This window comes from Rousettus aegyptiacus, unplaced genomic scaffold (assembly GCF_014176215.1).
Source record: "Rousettus aegyptiacus isolate mRouAeg1 unplaced genomic scaffold, mRouAeg1.p scaffold_m13_p_8, whole genome shotgun sequence".
NCBI lineage: Eukaryota > Metazoa > Chordata > Mammalia > Chiroptera > Pteropodidae > Rousettus > Rousettus aegyptiacus.
The window spans coordinates 97,143,899-97,161,103 of NW_023416311.1; the positions used below are offsets into that span (position 1 = coordinate 97,143,899).

Genomic DNA, 17,205 nt, shown 5'->3' on the forward strand with positions numbered 1-17,205 from the left:
CTCCAGCTAAGGGTAACTCTGCCTCAGGCTTTCTTTGTTAAAACCTAAGCCACACCCTGAATTTGGTGTGAGTCAGTAAACTACCTTGGTCTTTCTGTATTTTAGCTTTCCTGTAAAATTGCATCTAGGAGATTCATAGTATGTTAAATTTCTCATTGTGCAGGAACTCATTAGTAGAGAATAAAGCCACTTTGCATTTGGTATCACATTTTACATCATTTGATTATTTCTTATAATGCCTTTTTTTTTTTCTGGTACATGTTTGTATTTATACAAAAATCCTCGGTTGGGACATTGAGAGTTGATCTTTCACTACGGATTTATTATAAAGAATTTTGAAAATTAACTGAAAAATATGGGGAGAAGTAAAATTTACAAGAGGGTAAAAAGTAGGGTTCAGAGTAGTAGAGGGCTGTTTGCAATTTGTAGTTTACCAAATTTCTGGATGCAAAGATAAAATCCTTAGGTAATAAGAGATTAGGAAATAAGAGATTACTATCTTTTCAAGGTTAAAAATCTGGTATTTTCAACTGCTTGTAAATCACACATGTATTTTTAGTCCTTCCTCCATAGGTAAAATATAGGAACTCAACTAATATTTTTAAGACACCACATTGCATTAATTTGAAAATTATATAATCACCATATATTTTGACTAAACTTTCTTATCAGGATTTAAGTTTCTGACACAATTTAGGTTTTAAGTAACTACTACCGATAGCTAATAGTTCTCATTCACCAAATTTCACATCTTACATTACAGAAAACTTTGGATCTTTAAAGATTAACACACAAAAAAATTAAATTAAAATAATAACGGTTTGGAAAACAATGTAGTGAGAAAGAGAAAATAAAATGTTTGTTTCACAGGCTCATAAAATGTAGATTTTATAAGCCTGTCATCCTGCTCTATGGTATCAAACTACGAAACTATATCAACCTTGACAAACACAAACTCATGTCATCGCCCTCCATAATCAGACTCAATCTAACTTTATAGCTATAATGTTTATTGCTCTACTGTGCATGACATTAGGTGTCAAGTAAACTGTATGCCTTTCCTTTCTTTCTTCACAACAGCGTTATGCACCTCACTTGGCTCGTGAATTCTATCTCTAAGACATGTATCTCTAAGGTTGTCTGGAATCCAATTGATTTAACTTTTGATTCCCCCTCTTCCACTTAGTACTCAGATGAATTTTAATAAGTGATTAAACTTCACAAAGACTAGATTCCTCATCTATAAAATGGGAATTAAAATATAACCCATGTCCTGAAAATTAAAAAGAAAAAAATACAAAATATTATATATAATAAGAGCTCCAAAATGTTAGCTATTATTACTTTTCTTACTCAAACCCTAGCTAAACACTTCCATCAATTCTTTATAGATACCCTTAGCTGAATGTATATTTTCCCTCCTTAGATCACCAAAGAAAATTACACCTCTTTAAGTTTCTTTTTACCTTCCATCAGAAGTACCTAGTTCATTGCTAATATATATTTACTTTATATAATTGATATTTAATTTTTTTATTCAAATGATGTAATCATCGATGAAATCTCTGATGAATAAAACCTATTCAGATGATATTAGATGACAACTACCATATTTATTTAAAACTACAGATTTTAGAATATGAGAGAGTGGGAAAATTCAAGGACAGAGGATGGAATGTCTAAAGTAATGCAAATATTACCTAATGATGACCATTGTTCAGGTTCTCCTTGCAGTAAGAGAAAAATTATTGATAAATCTAGAACATCAATGTCAGAGCCTTAAGATCAGAACTCTTAGCTGCCATGGCATAAAATTAGAGAGAGACTGCAATTAATAAGGCTTGAAGAATGACTCTAAAAATATTTGCCTATCGAGGAAGCCAAATAACACCAGGAGCTGGCACACAGCTACAATGCCTGTGAACAAATTAAAGCAATAACTAGAGAGCAAAAAACACATAAATTAAGCAAAGAGAATGGTCTGTGGACCAATGACTTTTAATTCCTTTTATTTTTTTTTTCTTGAAACTGTAAATGATTTTTCATCCCCAGTGCATTTTCAAGTTTACTTCAATTTTTCCCATTAATGTAATTAGTAGCAAAGAATGTATTTCTCACAATATTTGAAATTGTTTGAATTTTATATCACTTTTAAATGTATTAAATTTACTCTAATAATTTCAAGTTGATAATCACTCATTGAAAGGATGAATTAAAATGCTTTTCCTAAATAGTTATATATTTTGCATTATTTTTTGGAACTTTGATTTAATCTCACCTCTCCAAAGATTTTGTATAATAAATATTTCATACATGTGCTTATACACATATTTAAAACAAAATATATTGTACATATTTAAATTAATTGACATACACTATTTTTAAAAAACTCCCTATGCCAATAAGGCTTTAAAATCATAAACATTTATTCTGGCTTGAGACCGTATTTAATTTATTAGTGGTTTTCCATTGGCCACAATAACATTATATATTACGTCTTTTGAAAATATTTAATTATAAAAGTAAATATTATAGAAAGTACACTTAATGAAGATGTATGGCAAGGTCATTAAGCTTGTCTAAGGAAGTCTTCAGGTATTTTATTTTAACTTTGTAACTCTCTCCTTGGTCCTGAGATGTTCTCACAGCATAGGCAATACACCTTATTGAGATGTAAGATGTGCTTGTTCTTGTGAAAATAACAGAAGCATAATTGTAGAGGAGGATGTTGGAATATGAAATGTAATCATCAAGTAGTTTACACTAGGGAAAAGTACATACAAAAGTAAAAGATCTGGAGAAATATTTATTTAAAACAATCTGTGTGTGAGTTTTTGGAAAGCCTACCTGTGATGCTAGAGATAAATGTGCCATAAAATGAAGATGGCTGTTTTATATAACCTGTGTGATTTTCGCCAATTCCTTTGAGTAGAGTTAGCCAATTCACATTAGAGGAACATGTGGTTATAGAATAGGAACTCCAAGAACAGAAATGCTAATATATAGATTTGAAGGTTTTAGGCAGGTAAAGAAATGATTACTCTCCTATCCTTATCCAAGAGGCCACAAGATTCCACTAAGAAGGCCCTCCACACTCCACACTTCCCTGGATTCAGGGGAAGGTGGCATACCAATGAACATGCCTCTGTGGTTATTCTCTAACTGAGTAAATTAATTTCTAAGAATTTGCTGGAGAATGTTGGAAATCATAGTTACCTGAGGCACTACAGTGTCATTTAACAAAGTACTGCCTTTGGTTGATATACTTATGTTTTTATACCAACCTATTATGTTTTAAAATTAAAATAAAAATTGCATACTCCAAGAATAATTATGTACCACAAATAATTACTTGCCACCTTGACTAAATCCGTTAGTATATTTAACTCTAATAAAAGAGATGGTTAAATTGGCTTGGTCCATTTATATATATATATATAGTGTTCCTGGGTTGTATAATTGATTAGAGAGTTTATACTATTGTTGTATACATCTTTGAAAACAGAGCAAGTGATTACAAAATGAGCTTGTATAAATGCTAAATGTGCTTTGAATTAAGAATCTTTGGCTTACTCAATAGCTTACTAAAAACATAGTGATATTGTCCTCTAGAATCAAACTTATTCATGTAAGCATTATTCATGGGGATTGCTATGGTCTTCTAAAACGTTCTTCCTTATGCTTTATAGATAACTCATTTTCAAAACATGTTTTTCATACTTAGATAGCCAGGCCCTAGTTGGTAATACTGAATGAAAACCATTCTCTAGAAAATCAATTTTACTTACTCACAGTACCAATGCCAAAAACTCAAACAAACAAGGCTATTCAGTTGGTTGTCTCGTAACTTAATTAACTCAAGGAAATTTCACTGAATGAACACAATCACTTCTGTAGCACACAAAAAAGTGAAAGTGAATAGAAAGTCTACTTTCATTTTTTTTTACCAAGAATATATTCTTCAGACTCTTCTAGCAGTATCTTACATACAATCTTCCAATTCTTTTGAAATTATATTTATATTATCTTTCTTTAAAAGAAAGCATAAAACACTTAGGATTTAAGCATGATGTAATTTACTTAAATTTTAAGAAAGATGACACTAGTTAGAAAATTATTACTTTTCCCTGATATGAATCAAACCCATCTATTGAATTCAAAATCAAATTATTCTCAATTTTAAATTCTATTGTTTTATTTACAATTACTTTTTAGGAATGTTTGTCACTAATCTTAGAATGTTTTATCATTAAAAATATTGAGTGAATCAAAGAAACAAGACATTTGAGAGAGCAAAAATATTAAATTTCATCATTAACATATATTTAACTCTAGGAGAATAAACAGAATGAAAAAAAAACTGTAAGAACAGGCTTTACTTTATCTGATGTAAGATGCTTTTAGTGCCCTAATAGGACATGTTTTCTAAACAACTTATGGGCTTAATGGATTTAGTAAAGAACACTATTTCTAACATTTTTTTCTTAATCTGTTCCCAGTCTTCATTTATAGTTTTATTTCCTTTTATTCTGAATCAACCTCTGTAAATACTATAATTTTAATAAAGAAATTAGTACTTAAAAAGAAAAACAAAAAACAAAAAATCATGTTATGAGTAGAAAATTTACTTGGAGTGTTGGATATGCCCCACCAAACACTGATAGAGAGGTGGACCTTATCCCATCGTGACTGGAAGGAAGAAGCAGGTAAGTTTTGGTTGGTGGGCCTATGGTAGAAGCAATTCCAGCATGACTAAAATTTTGTGACATTAGAGCCAGAAAGACTGGGAAGAAATAGACAGAATCAAATCCCATTAAATTTAAAAAGCCATAAGAGCCAAAGCTCTACAAGAAAGGAAGCATAAAGAAATAATTCAGAGTAGAATTAGGCTCATTATATCAGTGGATCTTAATTAAACAATGAACTACTTTGGAGTATTTCCTACAACTTAATCAAGCCATAAAAGGTGAAGAAGTTATATTTAAAAAAAAATAGGTTAAATGCTTAAATTAATCTCAGGAAATTAGTTTAAAAACAACTCATTGCTAAGGTGTAGACTTTGAGAACTGCGTTGTAAGAATGGTTATCAATGGGGCGGTCCAATTTTTTCATTTGTGATAAAATGCTTTATATACCTTTAACTCCACATTTCTGCCATGCTCATAATCATTAGTCAAATTTCAGTCCTCTGAGAGGAAATCCACAAGATAATTAAAAAATAAGGATGATTAAATAAGTTACTCTTATTAGTAATATATTTGTATGCCAGTTTATAAATAACCAGTTAATTATTTGCTAGTGCAAATAAGAAATTCACAAATTAGAGACTAATATTGCCTATATGATTTTAAAATATTTAACTCACTAATTTACTTACACTTGTGATTTAATTTTAACAGTATAAGAGATTACATTTTAAACAATTTTGGAACTTAAACAATTTAAAACACAACATGTTTTTAGTTTACTGTATTGAATTTGTAGGTAATTGAGAGGTGGTTAGCGAGATAAAACAAAACGATTAAATAGACATGGCACACTCACATAGATTACAAATGTAACCCAGGCCCAATTTTTATCTGATAGTTAAAGGGTATGCATAAGCGAAAACACAGATGAAGGTTTTCTTTGGGAAAAGTGTGGGAATATCAAGTCAGGGTACCATAAACCCACGCTTGGATGTAATAAGAAAAATTCTTCTTTAGATATACTAGATGAGGTTTACTCTGAGTAACAAAGGTAGATCATTGCTTACAGAAAGAGTCATTTCTATATGGTACTATTCCATTATACCCCATTCATTCAATTTCACGTGGAGGTCCTATTCTGGCTCTCTCTCCCAAATAACCAACATCTTATCGGTAGAAACATTTATGCATCCTTTGTCTCAAGAAACTCAGGGAAACAAATTCCAATAAAGTATGTCTGTCATTTAACTTTAGTTTTCTCAATGGTAAGTTTCACGTGTGGTTTATGTACCCCCATACACAGAAAAAATTTCAAGTATAAAAAGAAAATGCCATGGAAATCCAGCCCATTAGGTTGGAAAAGAAAGAGGTTTCATTCCTGATCATTTGTTCCAAGGGTGAGGTATTCCTTGGACTCAGCATAGTTTTTTTTTTTTGTTGTTTTTTTTTTTTTTTGTAGAAAATCTCTTAAAACATCTCTTTCCTCTCCAAAGTCAGAATGCTTTTCATAATCTTGATCTGTTAGAGGGATACAAGACCAATCAAACTGACTTTTTAACATTCTTTCTAATTTCTTTTCAAGAAATACCATTTTGGTATCTGATATCTGTCATAGAGGTTTAATGGAAGGTTGTAAATTTCCATTTAGCACCCTGTTATAGTAGATTTTTGAATTTGCTATTTTAATAAATATGACATTAATTTCAAATTTTAACAAGCTATTAATATATCAGGGAAGGAACTCAGCCTCATAAAGCATCTTTACGAGGCCTGCCACAACTCCATAAGTGTCGAAAGTATACAACGAGATTTGAGGAATTAGTTTATTACCAGTGTCAGTAGTAGGATAAAAAAAGCGTGGTGGCTAGGATAAAATTTGAACCATTCACTTTCACTGTAAACTTACATTCTTGGGAGTATATTCTAGTTAAGAATATGTGCCATAACCTCGAAGACAGCAAAATTAGAAGTATTATCAAAGACATATCTGTATTATCCCCCCATTCACTGAATAATGATGCTGACATATTGGGATTTTTAAAATCTCATTCATAAATCACCTTTCTTTCAATCCACAGTATTTCAGCCTGATTATTTCTTGTCTAGACTATATTAAATTACCTCTTAATTTATCATCCTGTACCCAAATTATTCTTCTAAAATTAACTATCCTCCTGTCTACCTACCAAATTGATCTTTCGGAATTTCAAAAGTAGTTCTTCTGTGCCTGTGTTTAAATAACACCTTGTTGTTGAGTCAAGAAATAAAGTTCACCTTAATTACTCCTGCTTACCTCTATTACCTTATGTCTCTCAAGCTATCAAGGAGGTCTCCAAATGCTATACTGTTTTATTCATCTGTGTCTTTGTTCTCATACTAGACCTTTCCCAATCACTCAGTTCCTCTTGGAAGAGACCTGCCAATGTCTCAGAAGCTAAATCCAGTGTCATTTACCCTCTGAAAAATTTCTTTCACCCTTCCTAAGCACAACAGGAACTCTTTTGTTTATTCCACAGCATGTATTATTGTCTGCCATAACATGCTTTCTAAAACACAAAGGTTCTTGAGAGTCAGCATATGTATGTATGTATGTATGTATGTATGTATGTATGTATGTATGTGTGTGTATATATATATATACATGTTATTTCTCTTTATTCACAGTTCTAGTGGTATTCAAAAGGCAGCAGTTTTTCTGCATATGTATGTCAAATGAACAAATGTATAAAATATAATAAGAGCAATGAATAGTAAATCCTTCTATTTATAAAAATTTCTAATCATTCTTCACTCTCCCAGAATTTCCTTGACTATAAAAACTTGATGCAAGCTCTGACATTTTAAAGTTATGAGTAGATGACATGCTGTATTAATGTAAATCTTTCTTTCCCAAAAGGAGGCTAGATGTTCTCAATCCTCTCTTCAATTCCCAGGAGTCCTTTTAGTGCCCTGAAATAAATCTCTTTCTCGAGGCCCTGCGGCAGGCTGACCCTGCCTGGCCATTTCCTGCTGGGATGAGTTCATTCCTGATGCTACCTCACTCATCTCAAGGACTCTCCAGCTCACATCTGTTGATTCATGGCTTGCCAATCAATTAATGTTCTTCCTTATCTCTGTAGCTGTGTAGGGATGACAAGACTGTGTAAAACCGCCTGTTATGTTACAATCGGGGCTCAGCCTTTGGATAGGAATCTGCTGAGTCGGTGCCAGCATCAATAAGTGCTGCTTCCTGCTTATAGCCTCAGTATCCTGTTTCTCCATTTGAGAATCCTACAATAGCCCAGGAGGTCTTCTCACTCTAAATGATTGCCTTCTGGAGCCAATGGAAGTCCCATATCCAAAATTTTTTCTGCTTGCGACTCAGCTAAGCTGTAGGCTGTTTTCTTAAAGAGCTGCGACCCAGCTCCCAAGACAGGTTTGAAGATTTACCAGAATCGTTTTCTTTTTAATTCCTTCTCTTCCATGATTACATGCACATATAGAGAGCATCAGTTCATTAAAACCATAACTTCTAAATTATATATGATTTTATAATTTCAGCTCAGAGTGAAATTGACAGAGAATGTTGTCGAATTTTTATCTGTGGTGGCCTCTGCTATTCCAATTCGGTCACTCTACAATTCAGTGGCATAAGCCTAAAACAGTTAAAATCAGGATATGTGATTAAAAATTTACTGTTGAACCACTTGCAGTCAAATTAACCTGAAACATTTAATTATACATATGTAAGTTTCTCCATTTCAAGATAACCATGATTAAGTGGTAGGCTGTTCTCAGAAATGACAATGATATTATTTTAAGTTAAAAAAATGACATTTTTCTCAGTACAGTATTGCTCTTTTATTTATAATTAACATTTATAAGAGATATACCTTGGAGAAATAAAACAGTTATTACCTGAATGATTAAGCATTAACATATGTTACACAGATACAGATAAACACATACACATATTGAAAAGTAAAGCCCAGAGTCTGACACATAAACTTGAATTTGCCTTGTTTTGGCAAACTTAAAATGTTAGCAGGGAAGCAGATAGAATAGCCTAATAAGGACATTTCAAAAAAATAAATAAATAAAATACATCGTGTTTGGCAAAGGTGCATTTCTGCTTGACAGAGATTGCTGGATTTAGTTCGTAATAAGGTGAAAGTCTACACTGGAGGAAGCCAACTCCATGAAAGACTATATTTAGTGAAAGAAACATGGGCTTGTTTCAAGTAGGAGAAAAACTAGGAGGATATTAAAGAGTAGCAAAGAATGGTTGAGGAAATGGTGTCATATAATGGGATTAAGAAGATAGTAGAAGCATAAGCTAAAAGTTGAAGGCTGACCTTAAAAAGGGATGAAGAGGTGAAGATTCAAAGAATAAAACTGTGCTGTCGTAACTAATGTGAACACCTCTCCCCCACACATAAACGCATATTAAATGATAAAATGTTCCTTTCCTTTCCTTTCCTCTTATATACACAAAAATACATTTTAATAAACAAGTGTAAGGTTTCTATCAGTGAGGGGATGGCAGAAATTCGGAGACAGTGAGCTTCCACTGGCATCTGGATACAACTGAGAGGGTTATACCTCCTTCTTCGCTGGCCGCCTGAAGAATAGAGGTTGGAAAGATGCCTTCACTAAATCAAGAGAGCTTCGTGATATATGAAATGCAAAATAACATGAAATGAGAAGATTCTACTCAGATCATTCTTTCCTTTTTAAATTTGATGTTCTTTTTACAGCATCATCTACTTCTCAAGATAATTAAACCATGTTTAAAAATAAAAATGTCAAATTGCCTTTTCTGCTTATTTTCTTCCTTTCCTACATGCAAATTTATAGTATAAAATAATACTCCATTCCTCTTAGTTTTTAAAAAACTTCCACACAAAAAGTAGACATATGTTTTACTACAAAGAAATTTTATTCAAAATATTTTATATATTTGCCTAATCTATACATGTTACAAAATAGAAAAAAATTCTACCTTATTTTAATATAAACAAGGCAGCTGAAAATTATCAAGGAGAAGTAAATTTTAAAGATAAATATGATATTCTTTTTTATTACATACATATAGTTTTTACTTTGGAAATATCTATTCACCATTTTAAGTAAGTATCCACCCTAAAAAATAAAAATGGGCTGCTAAAAATCTCTTTCTGTCTAAATAAAGAAGTTTGGGTTAAAGGTATAAGGTAAAGGTGTTTCCAAATCAGAGGAGTTGTTTAGTTGAAAGCACTTCTCCTGAATATGTTTTTCTAGACATGAAAATAATTTACATTAAAACAAATTGTGAATGAAAACCTACATGCATCTCCCTAAGTGGTTGAAACATTATCTAGTTTAACACAGACTGAAATTATAGTGTAAAAAAAAAACCAAGAGAATGCGATTTTTAAAATCCGACATATGTCAGTTAAAGTACAATAGAAATGACACAGTATTTTTTAAAAATGAACCTGGTACAGATAATGTTAGTTAAATTATTAAAAATAAGATAAGCCTGATTAATCTTCCACTTAAAAGTTATATAAGTAGAAAATTATATTCAAGTTCTCACCAATTAAGATATGAATGTCATATTGAATAATCACCACATACCTTATATCAGTTTATTTTTTTTAAAGCCTACATTAAAAATTTTGGTCAATATAGTTGATGAATATATACAGTACCATTTTAATAGAACTTTTTTTTTTTAATCTTAAGGACCACTATTGACTAACACTAAAAGAATTCTCTATCATATGTCAGAATTTGTATATTGTGTCACAACCAGTGTGCAGTATAGAATTATCTTTAAATTAAAATAAACATTTGGTTGATGGCCATGCTACCCAGAACAAATCTGATCTTGTCTGATCTCGGAAGCTAAGCAGGATCAGGCATGGTTAGTACTTGGATGGTAGACTACCTAGGAAGACCAGGTGCTGTAGGTGTAAAAAAATAAAATAAAATAAATAAAATACATGAGGTATTGTAAGTTGACAAGGTCCTTGCAATCTGTGAGGTCAACCAAGGGTTGCCTCACTTAGAAAAAATAAATTAAAAATAATAAAAAATAAAATAAATAAAATAAACATTCTTTTAGAGTTTAAACTTTTCTAACTTAATGGGTACTAAAATGGCATTGTGTTAATATTAATTTATAATAATAAAATTTTATTTCAAAAATAGTTGATATCATTTTTATTGAGATATTTATGAGTATGACAAAAGCGTGTATATGCATATGTTGAAAATATGAACAAATATGTAACCACATTAATTGCTATTTTTTGTCGATATTATGTTTTTTAAACTTTTTAAATTTTTTCTGTATATGATAGTCTAATGACTATGACATGTTTGTTATCAGAGAAAAGTATAACTGTATAAATGTGTTCTTTTTCTTATCAAAAAATAAGAAAAAAATAAGCGAGGAGAGGAGGGGAAAAGAGAGGGAAGAAGAAAGGAAAAAGAGAGAGGGAGATAAGAGAAGAGTTGTGTGATTATTTAACTGATTCTCCTGTCTGAGTTTTTGTGTAATTATTTTGAATGGTAGGTAGATGCCCATCATTTTTTTTCTGTATTTTTTGATCTTTAAGAATATATGATCAATAACAATACATAAACCCAGAGATGTCTGAAGTCATTTAAAAAATATAGAATTTTGCCTCTTAAGTGTCAGAATGCCATCTGGGTTGGAGGACACAATAAACCCAACAATTAGAACATTGTCATCGTTGAGAGTAGTTCGTTGTTTTACATTATCTTTTTCAACCCTATGAGTCAGTCTTTCCTGGAGAGTATGATTTAAAATATCTTGTGGCTTGCTAGATCCAGTGAATCAGAAAATCTAAGCCAGGATCTAGAAATTCACATTTTTTACAATCTCTCAGATATTTTGTTTTTATATTAAAGCTTGAGAATCTATGGTCTAGATTCCCTGATAGATTTATACACAGAGTATTTACTAAAGGTGTACACATGGATGTACAGATAAGCATCTAGCTCAGGGATTCTACAGAATGCTAACCAAATGAAGTAACACTTGAAATGAGTTTTTAACAATTAATATGGGCTAGGCACAAAGGAAGAGGTTTAAGTGTGTAAGAATTATAGACACAGTCTGGAAATATATAAAATATTTGGATAATGCAGTTAGTTTATCGTGACTAGAGCTGGGGCATATTGGGAAGTGAAGGGGATGAGGTTAATCAAATCTTTCAGCTAAACTCGTGAAATGTTATGTCAAACTAAAGAATACAAAATTAATACTAAATGGGAATTGTTAGATGGTTTTAAAAGCCAAATGTCATAATGTGATTTGTACTGTTTTCTTAGTGTATCTAATCTATTTGCCTCCTCTGTCCGACCACTCCTCCATTCACTCAGCTTTCCATTAACGTTAACTCATCCCCTTATCAATCTGTGATTAACTCCCCTCCCACACACATATACTGAAGAGCAATATGAGGCAAAATTTGCAGTTGAGAACAAAAAGCACTGACAACTTTGAAGAATAAACGATGGATTTGCTATTTTAGAAGAAAAGGAATTGACTTTTTTTGTGGGTTGTTCTATCAAGGAAACATAAAACCACTGGGTATGCCTTGAGGCAAGCATTGTCTCTACTGTTGTAAAAGTATTCTTCATTAATAAAAATAAAAGATGTTAGTTAATAGCTGATTCCAAATATAGTAGAGGAGAGAGAAAACCATTTCTCTTATTTTCCTGTGATTAGTCTTCAATGAGTATTAGCGTCTCATAAGTGTCTGAGAGTGCCTTCTTTCTGTGGTATTCCTCCCTCTTGCTTTCTCTCAGTTCATTATCCCCTTTCAAGAGGAAGAAAGAAGCAAGCTTTTACCTTAGGTCATTTTAAGATAGCCTTTAATGAATGATTGAAGAGTTCCAAGAACATTTGTAACACCACCGCAATCAGATAATGCAAGATTTATATATTACTCTGTGAAATAGTCAAAATGATGTATTACATGGATACTGTAATTGAAGGGCATAAATATAGAGTTCTGGGAATGGGTTTAATTTGATCACATAATTTTAAATGATGCACAATAACAATTAATGTATTATGTTCAAATATAATTTGAATTATATAAATTCCCATAGAAATGCCATATTAAATGATCATGATTAAAATTACCTTAATAAACATCAAGTAAACTATTGTCAGGCCAATTTTTTAAAGCATTCATAATTTATAAGAATTGCATACAGTACATTGATAATTAATATTTTTTTACTTTATTAAAATATTGAGTTTATTTCACATGTATATTTTTGTCTCCCCACCATTTCCATTTGTCCAATCACCATCATTACTATGTCTTATAATATTCCATACATAAAACCAAGTAAAGCATAGGGTTCCATCTTTAAAAACTAAATAGGCATTTTGGACAATACATTCCTGGCAATGGAACTTGGACAATATTTATCAGACATAGTAGGGAAAGTTCTCACTCTGTATTATAAAAAGGACAGCCAGATATCAACTGTCATAGAAATGAAATAAGATGAAAATTTTTAACAAACTGTAAACTATTTTCTTAAAGAAACCTTTCTCCATTGACTGAGATCTTGAAAAGCCTTGTGATCAGAAGCCCCATCTAGAAGCAAATCTTCACATAATTGATGAACTTGGCTTCCACTTTTGGAAGAAAACCACCTTTTTTTCTATATCTGTTTGCATTTTTGCTTTATTTTTCAATATCTTCTACAGAATTAGGTCCTTTCAGTGTTTTAGAGTTTTTTCCTGTTTTTTGAATGATGCTTGACTTTTAATCATGATGTTGCTCATTTTGAGTCTTTTCAATTCAGGTTTGATTTTTGTGCATTTTTGGCTGTATATCATACAGATTTTTTTTTTATTGGAGCTATTTCTTCAGCTTTCCCATCATCGAAATCATCAGTATTATCTTTACCTTCATCTTGATCATCATCTTCATCAGCAGCGAGTTTTTCTATTTTCTGTGGAAACTTATTACCAACTACATGGGTAGAATGCTTTCCAGAAACACTAAGGAGTTCCACATCCTCTTCATCTTCTGACTGCATCTTCCCCCCCAGCTACTAAGTGCTGTCCACTAATGCGCATAGGCCGTGAACCACACTGTGACTGTAAGACCGTAGGTGGTGTTATTTCAAAGCCCCCAAGGAAAACTGCTGACTGTACGTTTTCAAAGCTGCCAGTGTTACTTTAATTGAACTGCCTTCATAATTCATTGCCTCTGCTTCAACAACATGTACTTCATCCTTTGCACCATATCCTAAACCAACTGCCTCTAAAGATAATTTGTGTGTGTTTTCATCATTATCATCGTAAACTGATAATCTTTGTCGGCCTTCACTTCACAGCCAAAAAGATAATTCTAGGGCCTCAGGGGTCTCATGTCCACATCCAACAAATCTTTCTTGGCGCGGGTGGGGCACAGTTATGTGGGAAAAAGCCCAATGGAGATAAACCACTACTGTCCCGCAAAACGGCCACTCAGAACATAATCGCACCAGGGCATTAATAATTTTTTTTTAAATAATAGTTTCTTGATATAGTAGATATGGTTTGCACAGATCACGATAATTCCTCTTTCCTTTTGCAATGTATTTTATAGGATCTTCTACCAAGAAACTGGAGTGTAATTTCTCACTCCTTGAATGTGGTCTGGCTTTGGGACTTGTTTTGCCCAGTGTAACATTACAAAATTGACTTTAGGTTTCTGGGCCTTGAACATTTGCTCTCACTCTCAAGTTGAGTTTCCCTGACATCAAAATGAAGATCTTTACTCTCACATACAGCAAGTTGAAATGTCTGACAAAGCGAATTTCAATTGCCAGAAGAGCTAGTATAGCTATGTTTGACCACCCAGCCACAGTAGAGTCACAGGTAACTGCGTCCGCGAGTTACCCAGGAGAGACAATGAGAAGGGCTCAATTGAGCCCAGTCTAATTGCTGAAAATCATGAACAAATGAAAGAATTGTTGTTTTAAGCCACTAAACTTCAGAGTCATTTCATATTCAGCAATATAAACAGATGCACTTGGGTAGTATATAAAATTACCATTTTACATATTATATCTTGACTTTTTATAAGCATAATAGACAATTTAGGTATAGGGAGAAAACAGACAAAAAACCAAATAACATGATAAACTATTTAGGAGAGTAACTAATGATTTGGAACATTACTATGTACTAAGAATATTACTAAATGTGTTTTATATTTATGGCGAATAATCCCATATAATATAACATAGACATAGATATAATTATGTGATATGTAAAGTTACATCTATTTAATATACATGGAAACTAAGGCACAGTAAACATGAATGACTTAACGAATGTCACAAAACAGGAAGTGAAAAACAAGTTCGACTGTGTCAAATTTCAGAAGATCACCTTCTCTCAGTAAAGCATATGGTAAATTAAGTCATATTTTTACTTTGTGTGGCTTTATATAGTAATGTCTTCTACTCAGTCAATAAATATGGTGAAATAATAGAAATATAAATATCATTCTCTGCCTCTGATTCCTGGCAAAAGACCTTAAAACACTTGGAATTTTTAAGTGATAAGAGCACTGGGAGCATTTTTTTGTTCTAATATTTGACCTTTCACCCAAGGTCCTGCAGAGTTCCCAAATTCCTAGGGATTTTCTGAGCAATAGCAGTGCCTTTGTCCTAAGAAGACAACTTTTGGGGGGCTTCCAAATAGTTTCAGAATGGGGGCTGGTCACCAGAAACATCAAGCCATGATTAGAAGCATAAACCTTTCAGTCCTACCTCCCCATCCTCCAGAAGGGGAGAGGGGTTGGAGATTACATTCATGATTGGTCATGCCTAAGTAATGAAGCCTCCATAAAAGTTCCCAAATTACAGGCTCAGGAAGCTTCTGGGCTGACGAACACATCCACTGGGAAAGTGGCACACCCCAACTCCACAGGGACAGAGTTCCCATGCTCAGGAGTTTTCTAGACCTCATACTATGTATCTCTTCATCTGTATTCTTTATCAATTTTTTTATTATATAATAAATTGGTAACTGTAGGTAAAGGTTTCCCTGAATTCTGTGAGCTAGTCTAGTGAGTGGTCCAATCCAAGGAGGATTTTTAGCCAAAATGAACAAAAGTTGTGAGTAACCAAGGGATATACTACTTGCGACTGGCACCTGATAGTGGAGGATAGTCTCATGGGACTGGGCCCTTAACTTGTGGGATCTGATGCTATCCCAAGGTGAACAGTGTCAGAATTAAGTTCAATTGTAGGGCACTCCACTAGTGTCCAGAGAAATGCCTGGTATGGGACAAACACTGCAAATACTTGGTGTCAGATATTTGATGTATGATAGTGGTATAAGAATAAAGAAGAAACCCAGAAGGAGATTTATTTTTCTTTTTCAAATGTATATTGAATTTTTATTACGTAAGTACTTGACTAGATCCAGTGATTCAGTTGTAAACAAAATAAAAATACTAGCAGAGCCTTTTCAGGATTATATTTAAATGCTAAGAAAGCATTGATTAGTCATCAGATAAAAATACTGTCATAACAGTTATCACAAATTTTAATGATATATTTTTTTGCATTTAGAGATATAATTTAGACTGGCGCATCAAGGAAAGCTTCTATGAAAGAGTAACATGGATGTTAGTCATGAAAAATTAGCAGATGTTAAGTATGAGATCATGGAGGGCAGAATATTTTAGGCACAAAAAAACCAGAAGTTTTGTGTGCCACAAGTGGAAAAAGTTTGGTACTTTCAAGAAACTGAAAATCAAAGAGAACAAGGCATCTGATGAAGAGAGAGGAGCAAGGTATGAAAGAGAGGGCTGAAGAAGTACACAGAGACCAGATACTGAAGGACCTTGAAGGGCAGACATTGTATTATCTGAGTAAAAAATACAGATTTTTCTAAGAATCATTGACAATCACTGATGAGTTTTAAACAGTGCGTTGAATAGTCATGGTTGTGTACAACTGTTTGTCTTAAAATTATCCTGCTGAGATTATGACCTTCGGTTAAATTATTAGAAGTGGAGTTGCACATAGGAGCTCCATCTACATTTCTCAATATTCTCATGTGTGCCCATTTCAATATCACATACACATAAATAAATAATATTATAATGAACATATAAAATGAAAATATAACTCCTTTCAATTTTAATTTTATATTAGTTATGAGGCTGAATATAATTTCATAAGTTTATTGGTCACTTGAACTTAGTTTTCTGATTTTGCTTATTTGTATTTATGTTAGAGACTAGATGGTTATTTAGTAAAACAGTCTTCCTCCTTTGGGGCACAGAGATAGAGTTTATTTCTTGTCTGAGGTTAGGTGTGGTCATGTGATTAAATTCTGGCTAATGGAGTATGATCAGACCCATGGCTCTTAAAGCAATTCTGTGTAGAGATTTTTGTTGTTGGCCCCATATCCACTAGCTAACAGAGATGAATCTGAGCATCTAGAAGAAGTCAAGGCCAAAAATTAAAATCATTCGGGTTAATAATTCACTGA

The 17,205-nt window shown here is 32.5% G+C and overlaps 1 pseudogene; it reads right to left on the reverse strand.

The window, feature by feature from the left end:
- Nucleotides 1–13,311: 13,311 nt before the first annotated feature.
- Nucleotides 13,312–15,515, reverse strand: LOC107506580 (annotated as a pseudogene).
- Nucleotides 15,516–17,205: the final 1,690 nt, after the last annotated feature.